This window comes from Populus nigra, chromosome 11, assembly GCF_951802175.1.
Source record: "Populus nigra chromosome 11, ddPopNigr1.1, whole genome shotgun sequence".
Classification (NCBI taxonomy): Eukaryota; Viridiplantae; Streptophyta; class Magnoliopsida; order Malpighiales; family Salicaceae; genus Populus; species Populus nigra.
In genome coordinates this window covers 9,375,280-9,390,626 of record NC_084862.1, presented here as the reverse complement: position 1 = coordinate 9,390,626, position 15,347 = coordinate 9,375,280, and positions in this window count along the sequence as shown.

Here is a 15,347-nt window from a genome sequence, read left to right as displayed (position 1 = left end):
TAATCACTGGAATCATCAAAATAACAATCAGAATATTCTAGTTTCCTAATTTGCTTTATCTGATTCTATGACAACCGAAATTGTATCCTAGATTAGTGTATTTTGTTTCCTAAATAAAGGTGTGTTTAGGCTATATAAACCTCTGCTACTGATCTAAAAGGATAAAGAAAGAAAAGGGGACGGGAAAAGAAAAAAAAGAGAGAAGAAAAATGAGAGAAAGGGAGGCAACACTAGGCAAAGAAAGAAAAAAAATACACGAAGAGAGAAGAAAGAACAGAGGAGAGGAAGGAGGCAGAGAGTAGAAAGGAACAACGAAAAAGATGAAGTTTTCTTAAGATTATCAAAAGCAAAAACAAGCAGGGACTGCCTTTCAGTCTTTGCTCCATTTTCTACAAACAAGATCTGCAGAACAGGGGGGAATAGAGGAGTTAAAACTAGTAGAGAGAGAGGAATGAAGATGAAGAGATAAAGCTCACAAGACGAACGATAATAGAGAATAGAGGGGAAAGAGTTGAAACATACGACAACACTGATACACTAGCCAGCACACCTTCAACATCGTCGTCATCCCTTTCATTTCCCACCTCAAGGTCTGTTATCCTCATCTTTTTGCATGCATTCATATTTGTGTTTTGTACTGTTCATGTGAATTATAATTCACTTGAACAGTAACTGGGCATGCACGCGTGAGGAAACTCACGCGTGCCTCTTGTTTGCCTAGCCGGGTCATTGGCTTGAGCAATTGACCCGGCTGGGCCTGCAAAAATTATTTCTTGCATTTTAGATTTTACAACATGTTTGTAAATTTCAAAGGGTGTTGACCAATATTCCAAAAATATAAAAATCTTATTTTTAGGGATTTCATCTTTATTCACTATTAATATTTGGATAAAGAAATCTCAAATGGGTTAATATCCAAAATATTATTAGCAATAATTTATTATTATTCACTATTAATTAATATTTGGATAAAGAAATCCCAAAGGGGTTAATATCCAAAATATTATTAGGAATAATTTGTTATTATTCATTATTAATATTTGGATAAAGAAATCCAAAATGGTTAATATCCAAAATATTTTTCTAGGAATAATAAGTCATTATCTTTTAATAATATAAGGAAAAAGAAACATATGAAAGGTAAATGTCCAAAATATTATTAAGAGTAATACAACTTGTTCATTTTTAACATAACGGTAGATTTGTGCCCAAAATGTTATTTAGAACAATTTAATTGCACATTATTAAAAGAAGCCTCAATTATAATTGGGGACATTTCAATTTTTGTTTTACGGTTTATGAGTCACGAAAGTATGAAATACTAAAGCAAAAATGACTTTTAAGCACCTTGAATTTCCTTAGATTTTGAATTTAGTTTTTTTTGTTTCTCTTCCTTGCGATTTACGAATCGCGAACACTTGAAATACTAAGGGAAAATGAGCTTTAAAGCACATTGAATCTCCTTAGATTTCTATCTTAGGTGTCTCATAATTTATAGATTATAAATTTAGTTCAAATCAAACACATATTTCAAGAGATCTGCATCGGTTCTTCTTGGCACTCTGTAGATATATCTAAAGGTATGATCCATATTGGCCAAGGGTTCTTTCTTTTAGACTTTGAACCTAAGTTTGTTCATCATAGCAAACTTATCCTAGAAAAACTGATGGGATTAGAAAAATCAACACCATAGCAATTATAAACCAAACACCAAGCAACTTACCTTAGGTAGGGCGTACTAGGAGTGCTAAAACCTTCTCTTTACGCAACTAGTCCCTTACCTTATAATCTCTGAAGACTAGTTAAGGTTCCTAGTGACCATAATACTAGGTGGCTACTCCCTTTTACACAAAACAAAGACCCTTACTTCATTCCCCGCTCCCGATGAGGGTCGCCGCGATGCCGCACTCTTGCGAGGGTGCGACACTCTTAATTGTTGGGTTTATTTAATGAAATATCGTTCTAAATTCTTTGCGATATATACAGCCTTTTGATATCTTGTCAAAACTTAATATTCTACTGTTATCAAATGTTTTGGGTGTGATTTGAGTGGTGAATACACCTCTAATAAATTATGTGAGTTGCTTGCCTTAGATGAAACCATTCACCAAACTTCTTATACAGATACTCCTAAGAAAATGATATTCCCGAAAGAAAACATAGGCACATTATCGAAACTGCTCATTCTCTCTTGTTGTTTACTTCTGTTCTTAGTGAGTTTTAGGGAGAAGTTGTCCTTACTATTGTAAGTTTGATTAATACAATCCCATCTTCTCATAGTTCAGGTTTTTCTCCTTTTGAAAAGTTATATGGGTATGTTCCTGATTATTCCTCCTTTAGAGTTTTTTGTTGTCCCTGTTACGTTCTTCGTCCTCATGCCAAACACAATAAGTTGTCCTCTCGATCTACTATTTGTGTCTTTCTGGGTTATGGTGAAGGTAAAAAGAGGTATCGTTGTTTTGATCCAATAACTAACAAACTTTATGTATCTCGTCATGCTATCTTTCTCGAGCATATACATTTTTTTTCTATTCCATCCACTAATCATAGCTTGATTAGACCCAATATTATTCGTATAGATCCTGTTTCTGAGGATTTTGATAATTTATCATCTTAGGTTCTTAGTACTTCAAATATCCCTTCTCATATTCGACCACTTTGTACTCATTATTCTACAGGTACTGACACTTTACTCTTCGGCACACCTTAAGCTCCATTCTCATCTACAACTCCCCAAGCTTCATTTGAGATTGTGGATCCACCACCTCTACGTCAATCCATACGCATTTGTAAGTCCATGAAACTACCAGAATTTGCTTATTCTTGTTATTCTTCATCCTTTACTTCTTTTTTAACTTCTGTTCATTGTCTCTCTGAGCCCTTTTCCTATTAGAAAGCAATTCTTAATCGTCTTTGGTAGCAAGCTATGGATGAAGAACTTTCTACTTTGCATAAGACAGATACTTGGGATTTGATTCCTCTACCTCCTAGTAAGAGTGTTGTTGGTTGTCATTGGGTGTATAAGATCAAGACTAATTCTGATAGGGTTATTGAGCAATACAAAGTTAGGTTGGTTACAAAAGGATACTCTCAAAGTATGGTTTGGATTATGAGGAGACATTTGCTCTAGTTGTAAAAATGACTATTATTTGTACTCTTATTGTTGTAGCTTTAGTTCGTTAGTGGCATATCTCCCAACTTGATGTTAAAAATGCCTTCTTGAATGGATATCTTCAAGAAGATGTTTATATGACGCCCCCTCCTAGTGTTTCACATGACTCTGGGTATGTTTGTAAGCTCAAAAAAGCGTTATATGGTCTTAAACAAGCACCTCATGCTTGGTTTGAGAAATTTTCTATTGTGATCTCATCTCTTGGATTTGTTTCTAGTAGTCAAGATTCTGCCCTTTTTATTAAATGTACTGATATAGGTTGTATTATTCTATCTTTATATGTTGATGATATGATTATTACTAGTGATGACATTGATGGTATTTCAATTTTGAAGACAGAATTGGCCAGACAGTTTGAAATGAAGGATTTTGGTTATCTTCGATATTTCCTAGGTATTGAAGTAGTTTACTCAACTAGAGGTTACCTTCTTTCTCAGTTGAAATATGATGCAGATATTCTTCAGTGGGCTAGACTTACTGAGAACAAGACTGTAGATACTCCTATTGAGGTTAATGCAAGGTATTCTTCTTATGATGGTCTACCTTTTACAGATCCTACCTTCTACCGTACTATTGTTGGGAGCTTGGTATATCTCACTATTACTCATCCAAATATTGCATATGTTGTTAGCTTTTTGAAGAGGAGTCTCGAAATGACACTCTACTCAAGTTTGCCTAGATAGATTTCAATCGAGTTTAGTTACTACATTGACAAGAGTTATCCATTCTCTCAAGGTAATTTTTTGTTCGAGTTTGAGAGAGATATCAGACCAAGTTTCTATTAGAATTTATTTACTCGTTTGCTATTTACATTTTAGGTGGTGGAATGATTTAAATTTTTCTGTGGAGTTTCCATATGCAAGAGATAAAATTGTAGAGATCTATATATGGGCAAATGCAATCCATTTCGAGCTTCAATATGCTTTCTCTCGGATGGTGGTCATGAAATATACAAAAATAGTGTCACTGTTAAATGATACATGATATGATGCATATGCAACTTTTGAAGAAATACAACATTTTAGTAATGCAATTGAAAGGTTTGTTTCTTGCTACCGCATAGGTGTCTTTCTCTTCTAAATCTTTCATAAACATAGAAGTCGATACAAAGATCTTTAGGAAAGGAAATGTAATTTTCTGTCTCAATTTCAGATGCAGCATGAATGCTATTGATCAACTACCTGTCGATTACATGAAAGTTCTTTATAGAGCTCTTCTGAATCTTTTCAATGAAATTGAGAATGATATGGAAACGCAAGGAAGATCCTATGCCTCATATTATGTGAAGGAGGCAGTACAAATATTTTTCTAGTCTTATGTCGCGGTCGTATAGAGCAAGCAAGGGGTCGATCCCACGAGGAAGATTCAAGTCAGATTTTTATGCTAGATGATATGCAATTTGGGGGGGTTTGGACGTTATCTAGGCTAAAGCAAAAGAAAATAGAAAACTATCAAACAAAATTTAATAAAATCATAAAATTATCAAGAGAACAAACCTTGGTCACAAGCACACATCCACCTACAGAAATCAGAACTGATCATGGAAACGAAACATCAATTTATATTTTGAATATTTATCTCTTCTTAACATTGGTTAGTAACGAATCCGCCGTATAACTAACCCTAACCATCAAACAACCACAGTGTCCGCACTAGTAATTTAATTCAATGAAAGCCTTAAGAGCTAGATAAGTTGATTAATCAAGAAAACATAACTATCCGCAGTCTATGTTTGATTTGATTGAATGTTCTCCCTAAGATTAATAACGTAGATCCGCCATAATTATTAAACTCAGTTGCTTCACAAGTTTATATATCACAACTCCGGTTTTGATATCAAACTTAGCAATATATTGTCTACAATAATAACTTAGAGTCCACTCTAGCAATTAAAATAAACAATCATAGAAAAAATAAGTATAGGAGAACAAACATATTCATCATATAAATTGAAAGTAAAAAGTAAAATAAATCTCATAGTTCTTGAAATCCGAAGGTTTCTGTGTCCTTGTAATCAAGAAAAAGTGTTTAGCCTTGCTTGTTTGTTGAACAACGAATCAAAAAGAAGGAAGAATGCATAATTTAGGGTTTCTTAGAGGAAGGGGGTGTTTTTCTCTTCTTGGCTGGCTGCCCCCCTTCTCTTCTCTCATTCTTTTTATATCTTAGGAAACCCTAGGTCTCTATTTTACAAAATAGTCCTCAATTAAGTAGACTGTTTACATTTAAGTACCTTAATAACTATTTTCCTAAAAAAGAAGAAAGAGCCTTGCATGAAATCTTCAAGCTTTGACTTAGAGGAGCTGAATTGCTAAAATAAAACTTGGATATCGGTTTAGATGTTTCGGAACATAATTTGGACTCGTTTCTTCATAAAACCTGTTTGCTGGCATAATTCAGATGTCATATTTGAAAAATCATATCTCCCTCATATGACATCTTTTTTGGCTGAAATTTGGAGAGTTTATAGATCTTTGAGTCATGAATCCAAAACAATTGAGTGTGTATCAATTGAACATCTGTAGCTCCAAATATTCAAGTTGGAATGGCAAAGGTCAACACTAGCAGATTGCGAGATTTGACTTTGAAGACTGCGATTTCCATGCTTTTCCTTATTTTATTTTCTTGCCTTAGATGTCCAGAAAGGTATGGATGTTAGCTTTTTAATGCCACTGGAATCACTTCATTTCAACCTTTAGAGCTCACGCTCTGCACAAAACATCAACTGAAGGTTAAATCTGCCAATTATCTCCAATTTACTCCTTTTTGCATCTTTCATCCAAAAGTGCCTTCAAAACATAAAACAAAGAATATCAAGGCATTTTATATATAAAAAATAGGCAAAACACTAGTTAAATGTGGGTGAAACTATTGAATAATATGGTTGCATCAATTCTTTTACTATTTAGAGCATAATATATTGTTATTGTATATATATTAATTGAAATATTGCATAGGTTGTACACACAGAAGAAGAAATATTATCTCTTGCTTTTGCATTGATCAATCTATCACTTATATATAAGATAGGAACCTATATAGGAAAGTAGACTAATTAGAATCCCTACAATTGAAACCCTATATTGGGAATGTAGACTAATTAGAATCCCTATAATTAGGCTTTATATTATTTTCTAATTATATGCTATTTACAACCTGTAACACTCCCCTCAAGCTGGAGCATAAATATTTATCATGCCTAGCTTGTTACAAAGATAATCAACCTGAGGCAAACCGATAATAATCCATAATAGACAAGCTTGAAATAATTCCAGCATATCAGCACAACATACAAACCGATCATAAATTCTAACAACTAGCTTCTAAGAGCATGGAAAAACTAAACTGCATAAAGCAGCTACACAAAGCCATCAGACCACATCACCACCCCATAGGAGTCGATATAAGGCGATCCCTTTACCCGGAATCCTAACATACACTAAATGTATGCTGACCATTCCATGGTGATCCCCTTACCCGGGATCTTAACATACACTGAATGTATGTTAGTCCATTCGTGACGATCCCTTTACCCGGGATCCTAACATACACTAAATGTATGCTAGCCAATACAGGGCGATCCCCTTACTCGGGATCCTAACATACACTCACTGTATGCTAGACAATACATGGTGATCCCCTTACTCAGGATCCTAACATACACTCCATATGCTAGTTTATGCCTCAAATCACACTTCTCATATTTTCCTTTTTCAGTGATAATTTCATCACTTGGCAATTCACATAACAACTTTTCACCTTGAATACACATACATTCAGTAATTCACATTTCACATCAAAATATATTAAATCATGGAATTTAACTAGGAAGCATAGGTGTGAATCACCTACCTGCAATAGAAGCTCTAGTCGTGCTCCCCTGCTGCTGCTGTTGCACCACGTCTATGGTCCTTCCTGCAAATCACAGGTTTATCTCATAAATTTTCCTCACTCAAGGATATGTTTTATAATAACCATATCAACAACCAATAAGTCATTCTTTTAGTCATTTCTTAGTACTTTATGTTTTTCTCATTTCACTCATTATTATTGTCGTTCTTTGTCAAATCCTAGTTATCATTCCTTTCTTTATATTTGGACTTTCACTGTCCAACTGTTACTGCCTCGTTTTGAATTGTTACTGTTTGACCTCTTCTCAGATTTTTAACTATATCTGGAGTTATAGAACTCCGATTCAAGTGAAATTTATGGCGTTGGAAAGGTAAGACATGAGGCTACAAGTTCTATGTTTTGGGAAGAACCCAGTTCTGCAACTAAGGTAGTTAAAATCACTCATTAACAAACGCTTGGAATGTTACTGTCCAACTGTTACTGTCCATTTTTGAACTGTTACTGTCTGACCTCTCCTCAGATTTTTAACTATATCTGGAGTTATAGAACTCCGATTCAAGTGACATTTGTGGCATTAGAAATGTAAGACATGAGGCTACAAGTTCTATGTTTTGGGAAGAACCCAGTTCGGCCTCTAAGGTAGTCAAAATCACTCATTAACAAACGCTTGGATTGTTACTATCCAACTGTTACTGTCCATTTTTGAACTGTTACTGTCTGACCTCTTCTCATATTTTTAACTATATCTAGAGTTATAGAACTTTGATTCAAGTGAAATTTGTGGCGTTGGAAAGGTAAGACATGAGGCTACAAGTTCTATGTTTTGAGAAGAACTCAGTTTTGCCTCTAAGGTAGTCAAAATTGCTCATTAACAAACACATAGACTATTACTGTCCATTTTTGAACTGTTACTGTCTGACCTCTCCTTAAATTTTTAACTATATCTGGAGTTATAGAACTTCGATTCAAGCACAATTTGAGGAGTTGGAAAGGTAAGACACGAGGCTACAAGTTCTATGTTTTGAGAAGAACAAAGTTCTGCCTCTAAGGTAGTCAAAATCACTCATTAACAAACACTTGGACTGTTACTGTCTATTTTTAAACTGTTACTGTCTGACCTCTCCTCAGATTTTTAACTATATTTGAAGTTATAGATCCGATTCAAGTGAAATTTGTGGCGTTGGAAAGGTAAGACATGAAGCTACAAGTTCTATGTTTTGGGAAGAACCCAATTCTGCCTCTAAGGTAGTCAAAATCACTCATTAATAAACATCCAAAACTACAATTTCTATGAAGGAACTTGATCCTAATTTCTTTATTCTCCTACCCAAAATCTCTTTGAAGGTCAAGAGACGAAACTGTCCAGATTCATCAACCTTTCCATTTACAGACAACACATGAAGTTCTTTACTTTAGCAACTCTTACTTTTTCCTCAATTCAAGTCTAAGAACTCAATATATAAATTAACATCCAGGCATCAATTCATAATCGACTTGAAATGACTCATAAGACCAGGTTTAGAATATCTTACCTGATGCAAATCAAGGCTTCGAACCCTCTTTTTCTTTCTAATGACAGCCGACCCTCCCCTCTTCTCTTCTTGTTCAATTTTTCTTGTTAATCCCTTTCCCACCAGGGTTTATTTTACCTATAACCCTCAATCTGGGATGGGTTCTTGAAATTTTGGTGTTTCTCTCTTGATTTGTAAAAATAGATATAAAAACTCCCTCTTTTCTTTCTTTATGTAGCTGCAGATCTGTTTTTGGTGAGAATAGGAGTATTATGCTCTATAATTAATCTTATTTGCATTTAGGCCCCATTTTCTTTAAGTGTATTCATTCTTGCCCCCACTTCTTTTTAGTTTAGTTTATTTTCTTTAATTTAATCTAGCCTTGGTTTTTTTTTTCTCTGGATTTACAATCTCCCCTCCTAATAAAAATTTCTTCCTCAAAATTCAAGTTACGTACCTATGTCGGAAAATAAGTGCGGAAACTTTTCCTTCATCTTGGATTCTCTTTCCCATGTTTCTTCTTCTATTCGAGAGCTTCTCCACAATACTCTCACCAAGGGAACTCTTTTATTCCTCAACAATTTCTCATCTTGATCTAAGATTTTGACAGGCTTAGTTTTCATGGTAAGATTCCCTTTAATCTTCATAGGAACTTGTGGCAATACCCGTGAAGGGTCTATCTTGGCCTTTCGCAGCAATGATACATGGAACACATTATGAATCTTATCCAAATATACAGGCAATTCTAATCGATATGCAACTGGCCCGATTCTTTCTTTAATCTCAAAAGGGCCAATATATCTCGGGGCTAATTTCCCTTTTACTCAAAATCGAATGATGCCTTTCCAAGGAGCCACCTTCAAAAATACTTTATCCCCTACTTGGAATTCCAACGGCCTTCTTCGGCGATCTGCATAATTTTTTTGTCTATCCTGGGCTTCCTTCATTCTCTTTTTGATCACCCTCACCTTGTCAATTGTCAGTTGCACCATCTCAGGTCCCAAAAGCTTCCTTTCTCCTACTTCCTCCCAACAAATTGGGGTCCGACATTTCCTCTCATACAATGCTTCATATGGAGCCATACCAATAGTAGTTTGATGGTTATTATTATAAGTAAACTCCACCAATGGCAGGATATCCTCCCAATTCCCTCCAAACTCCTGCACACAGGACCTCAAGAGATCCTCAAGAGTGTGGATGGTCCTTTCAGATTGACCATCCATCTGAAGATGAAATGCCGTGCTCAGATTCAACTTTGTCCCCATTGCCCGCTGTAAGCTAGGCCACAATCTTGATGTGAACCTTGGATCCCGATCCGATATAATTGAAATCGGCACTCCGTGAAGTCTGATTACTTCATTTACATACAATTTTGCCAGCTTATCCACCGAATCAGTCATCTTCATTGGTAAAAACAAAGCAGATTTTATTAGTCGATCCACGACCACCCATATGGCATCATTCCCCTTCTTTCCCCTGGGTAATCCCGTCACAAAATCCATAGAAATATCCTCCCATTTCCATTCCGGAATTGATAATGACTATAATTCCCCTGCAGGTTTCTGGTGTTCTATCTTTACTTGTTGACAGATCCCATAATTTGACACAAATTCTGTTATTTCCCTCTTCATATTTGGCCACCAGTAGTTTTCCTTTAAATCCCTATACATCTTTGTACTCCTAGGATGAGTAGCAAATCGAGATTCATGAGCTTCTCTTAATACTTCGTCTTTCAAAATCTTATCCTCAGGCAAATAAATTCGCCTACCCATAGCTATTAGCCCATCGGATAACATTTGAAATGATGTCTCTATACCCTTGTTTACCCTCTCCTTGCTCTCTTTTACTTTCCCATCTGCTTGTTGAGCCACCAAGACCCTGTCTCGAAGCACAGATCGGATCTTTAACTAAGCTAATAGTGATCCTTCGGGCCCTACACTTAGCCGCAAGCCCATTTTCTTTAATTCCACTATACTTTCTTGTTCCTTAAGCTCCACATCATTCATCACTGTTTTTCCCTTCCTACTCAAGGCATCGGCTACTACATTAGCCTTACCAGGATGGTAGTCAATAACACAATCATAATCTTTTATTAACTCTACCCATCTTCTCTGCCGCATGTTTAACTCCTTCTATGACATCAAATACTTCAAACTTTTATGGTCTGTAAAGATTTGAACTTGTGTCCCATATAAATAATGTCTCCATACTCTTAAGGCAAACACCACCGCTGCAAGTTCTAGGTCATGAACCGGGTAATTCACCTCATACGACTTTAACTATCTTGATGCATAAGCAATCACACGCCCATTTTGCATCAATACACATCCCAGACCCCTTTTTGAGGCATCACTATATACCACAAACCCTTATGTCCCTGATGGAAGGGCTAACACAGGAGCAGAAGTGAGCCTCTCCTTCAGTTCTTGAAAGCTTGCTTCACACTCTTCCGACCAAACAAACTGGACTTCCTTGCGGGTTAGCTTAGTTAAAGGTGATGCTATGGTGGAGAATCCTTTAATAAACCTTTGGTAATATCCATCAAGACCCAAGAAACTCCAAATTTCTGTCACGTTGGTAGGCCTTTCCCATTTTAACACGGCCTCAACCTTTCTTGGATCTACAAATATTCCTTCTGCGGATATTACATGGCCCAAAAATACCACTTCCTTGAGCCAGAACTCACACTTATCCAGCTTTGCATATAATTGATTTTCCCTTAAAGTCTGTAGCACAACCCTTAGATGTTGTTCATGCTCCAAGTGAGAGTTTGAATACACCAAAATATCGTCAATAAATACAACCACATATTGGTCCAGGTAAGGCCGAAACACCCGATTCATCAAGTCCATAAACATGGCCGGAGCATTGGTTAACCCAAAAGGCATCACCGAAAACTCGTAATGCCCATAACGGGTGCGGAAGGCAGTCTTTTATATGTCTTGTTCCTTGATTCTCAACTGGTGATATCCAGATCTTAGAAAATACCCTAGCACCCTTCAACTGATCAAACAAGTCATTTATTCGTGGGAGTGGGTACCTGTTCTTCACCGTCACTTTATTCAATTGACGATAATCAATGCACAAATGAAGGGTGCCATCCTTCTTCTTTACAAACAATACTGGAGCTCCCCAAGGTGAGTTACTAGGCCGGATGAAGCCTTTATCTAACAATTCTTGAAACTGAACCTTCAGTTCCGCCAATTCCGTCATCCTATAAGGAGACTGGGCTATAGGAGAAACTCCTGGAATAGTTTCTATGGAAACTTCAATTTCTCTAACTGGAGGTAATCCAAGCAACTCTTCTGGGAATATATCTTGAAACTCCCTCACAACAGGAATACTAGCCAAATCTATGCTACCCTTCTCTAGCTCTCTTACATGGGCTAACCAAGCAGAACAACCTTTCCTCAGTAATTTTCTAACCACCAAGACTGAGATTACACAACTTGGAATTACTTTTCTTTCCCCTTTAAACACTACTCTTTTATCACCTATTCCTTGGATTGTCACCATCTTGGTGAAACAATCCACTTGTGCCTTATGTTTACTTAATCAATCCATACCCAAAATCACATCAAAATCATATAACTCTAACGGCATAAGATCTGCCCTCAACTCTAATCCTCCAATATATAGTTTTACCCCTCTATAAATATCATCAATATGTATATTCTCTCCCAAAGATGTACTAACCATCACCCCTACTCCCAAGTTACTAGATAACACACGCAAGTTATTCACAATTCTATAAGATACAAAGGAATGACTAGCTCCAGGATCAATTAAAGCATAAACTTGCATTGTATCTAACTGTAAAGTACCTGCCACCACATCAGGTACAGCTCCCACATCCTCGTAGGTCATGTGATATACCCGACCCTGAGTCTTCCCCTCCTGATTTCTAGGCCTCCCACGAGTAGCACTCGTCCCTGAATGGGTAGGCCTAATAGGACGATTGACTGTCACCGATTGTTGCTGGCTCTGAACCTCAATCCTCTGACCATGGGCTCCCTCGGTAGTTCTACGAGGACAATCCTTCTTCTGGTGACTCGTGTCCCCACAATAGTAACAACCTCTTCCTACATGCGGGCACTCTCTCCATCGATGCCTCTCACTTCTACAAATATAACATCTCCCCGGCATCGCAGAGCAATCTCCTGGGTGTCGCTGCTCACACCTCTGACAAAACGGATATACTGGTCCCTTTTGCTCTGTAGACCCTCCAGCAGTTTTGACTCCCTGTCTAGACTGTCCTCCCCAAGCTCCTCTTCCACTGACTTGTCTAGATCCTCCTAAGCTCCCTCCTGCGGTGAAACTCCCACCCCTTCTCTAGAACGGTCCTGATGATGGCTCGCTTTTCCCCTTCTTTGGGAGAGGAGGTCTCCCAGTTATAAACTCAAAATCTCTCCTCTTAGCTCCCATTGCCTGACTCTGCTCGACCACTGGCTTCAGGGTATCCTTTATTACCCTCTCCATACCCTGAGCAGCATGTACCAATTCCCGTACCGACTGAAACTGCATGGCTATCAATATCATCCTCAATTCCCGTCTCAGTCCATGACGAAACCTCTCCACCCTGTGGCGCTCTGTGGGAAGTTAAGTGGAGGCAAAAGCTGCTAAATCCTGAAATCTCCTCTCATACTCCAGCACTGTCAAATCTCCCTGCTTCAATTCCAAAAAATCCTGTGCTTTCTCCCTCTTATGCTCCCAAGAATAGTACCTCTCCTCAAACTCTTCACAAAAATCCCTCCATCTCAATACCTCCCCTAATCTCCTTTCTCTAATGGTCTTCCACCAAGAGTGGGTACTTTTAACCAATAGTTGAGTCACACAATCCACCCGTAGCTCCTCTGGCACCTGCATTTGATTTATAACTCTTTCCACTTTCCTCAACCAATGCCCATCAACCTCAACATCCTCTTCACCCCGGTAAGTCATACAACCCATCTCTCTCATACCCTTCACCCATTGCACTATGGTGACTATTCCCCCTGATCTAGGAGTCGTATTGGAGGCCCCCGCTACCATTCCTGCTGCCACAGCTCTCACTATATGTTCCATAAAAGCAGGATTTGAAAATAGGTTTGATTTAGGTACCGGTGCCACTGATGGAGGTATATTATCTCCCCTTTGTCTGTCTGATCCCTCGGGCATGGATACATCTGCCTGACAGAACGATGAATCATCTCGAAGTCTCACTGACTCGCCCCTTTTGAGTACACTGATGCTGCAGGTATATGAGAGGAGGTGTCTGCCAAGGGATCCCAGTCTAGATCACTTTCAATACGAATACTCTGGCCGCTTCCCCGAACTGGGGATGGATCAGTCCTGGCTCCTTGCCTCGTTCTCACCATCCTGAAACACATTCCAAAACCATATAATCATTCCTATCCCCGGAATAGCAACCTGAACTCTGATACCTTGCTTTGAAACGCATTGTGCATTGCTTTAGATTTCAACCATCGAAGAAGCGGCTGGAAAGTCAGGCTAGAGATTTTTTAAACTAGAAAATTATTTGCAATATATTTTTACATAAAAAGACCTAGTAAATACTAAAAAAAACCCATTTATAAGCTCAAAATTTTTTTTTAAGCTGATTTTTTATGAGATGAATACTCGATGACACTCCTCTCACCAAGATGAACATATTGGCACGAAGATTAGCTTTTTGTTGCTGAATATGTTTTATAATAACCATATCAACAACCAATAAGTCTTTCTTTCAGTCATTTCTTAGTATTTTATGTTTTTCTGATTTCACTCATTATTACTGTCGTTCTTTGTCCAATCCTAGTTATCATTCCTTTCTTTATATTTGGACTTTGACTGTCGAACTATTACTGTCCATTTTTTAACTGTTACTGTCTGACCTCTCCTCAGAATTTTAACTACATCTGGAGTTATAGAACTTCAATGCAAGCGAAATTTGTGGTGTTGGAAAGGTAAGACATGAGGCTACAAGTTCTATGTTTTGAGAAGAACCCAGTTCTGCCTCTAAGGTATTCAAAATCGCTCATTAACAAACACTTGGACTGTTACTGTCCAACTGTTACTGTCCAACTGTTACTGTCCATTTTTAAACTGTTACTGTCTGACCTCTCTTCAGATTTTTAACTATATCTGGAGTTATAGAATTCTGATTCAAGCAAAATTTATCGCGTTGGAAAGGTAAGACATGAGGCTACAAGTTCTATGTTTTGAAAAGAACCAGTTCTGCCTCTAATGTAGCCAAAATCGCTCATTAAAAAACACTTAGACTATTACTATCCAACTGTTACTGTCCATTTTTGAATTGTTACTGTCTGACCTCTCCTCAGATTTTTAACTATATCTGGAGTTATAGAACTCCGATTCAAGTGCAATTTATGGCATTGGAAAGGTAAGACATGAGGCTACAAGTTCTATGTTTTGAGAAGAACCCAGTTCTGCCTCTAAGATAGTCAAAATCACTCATTAATAAACATTTGGACTGTTACTGTCCAACTATTACTGTCCATTTTTGAACTGTTACTGTCTAACCTCTCCTCAGATTTTTAACTATAGCTGGAGTTATAGAACTTCGATTCAAGCATAATTTGTGGCGTTGGAAAGGTAAGACATGAGGCTACAAGGTCTATGTTTTTGAGAAGAACCTAGTTCTACCTCTAAGGCAGTCAAAATTGCTCATTAACAAACACTTGGACTGTTACTGTCCAACTGTTACTGTCCATTTTTGAACTGTTCCTGTCTGACCTCTCCTTATATTTTTAACTATATTTGGAGTTATAGAACTCCGATTCAAGCAAAATTTATGGCGCTGGAAAGGTAAGACA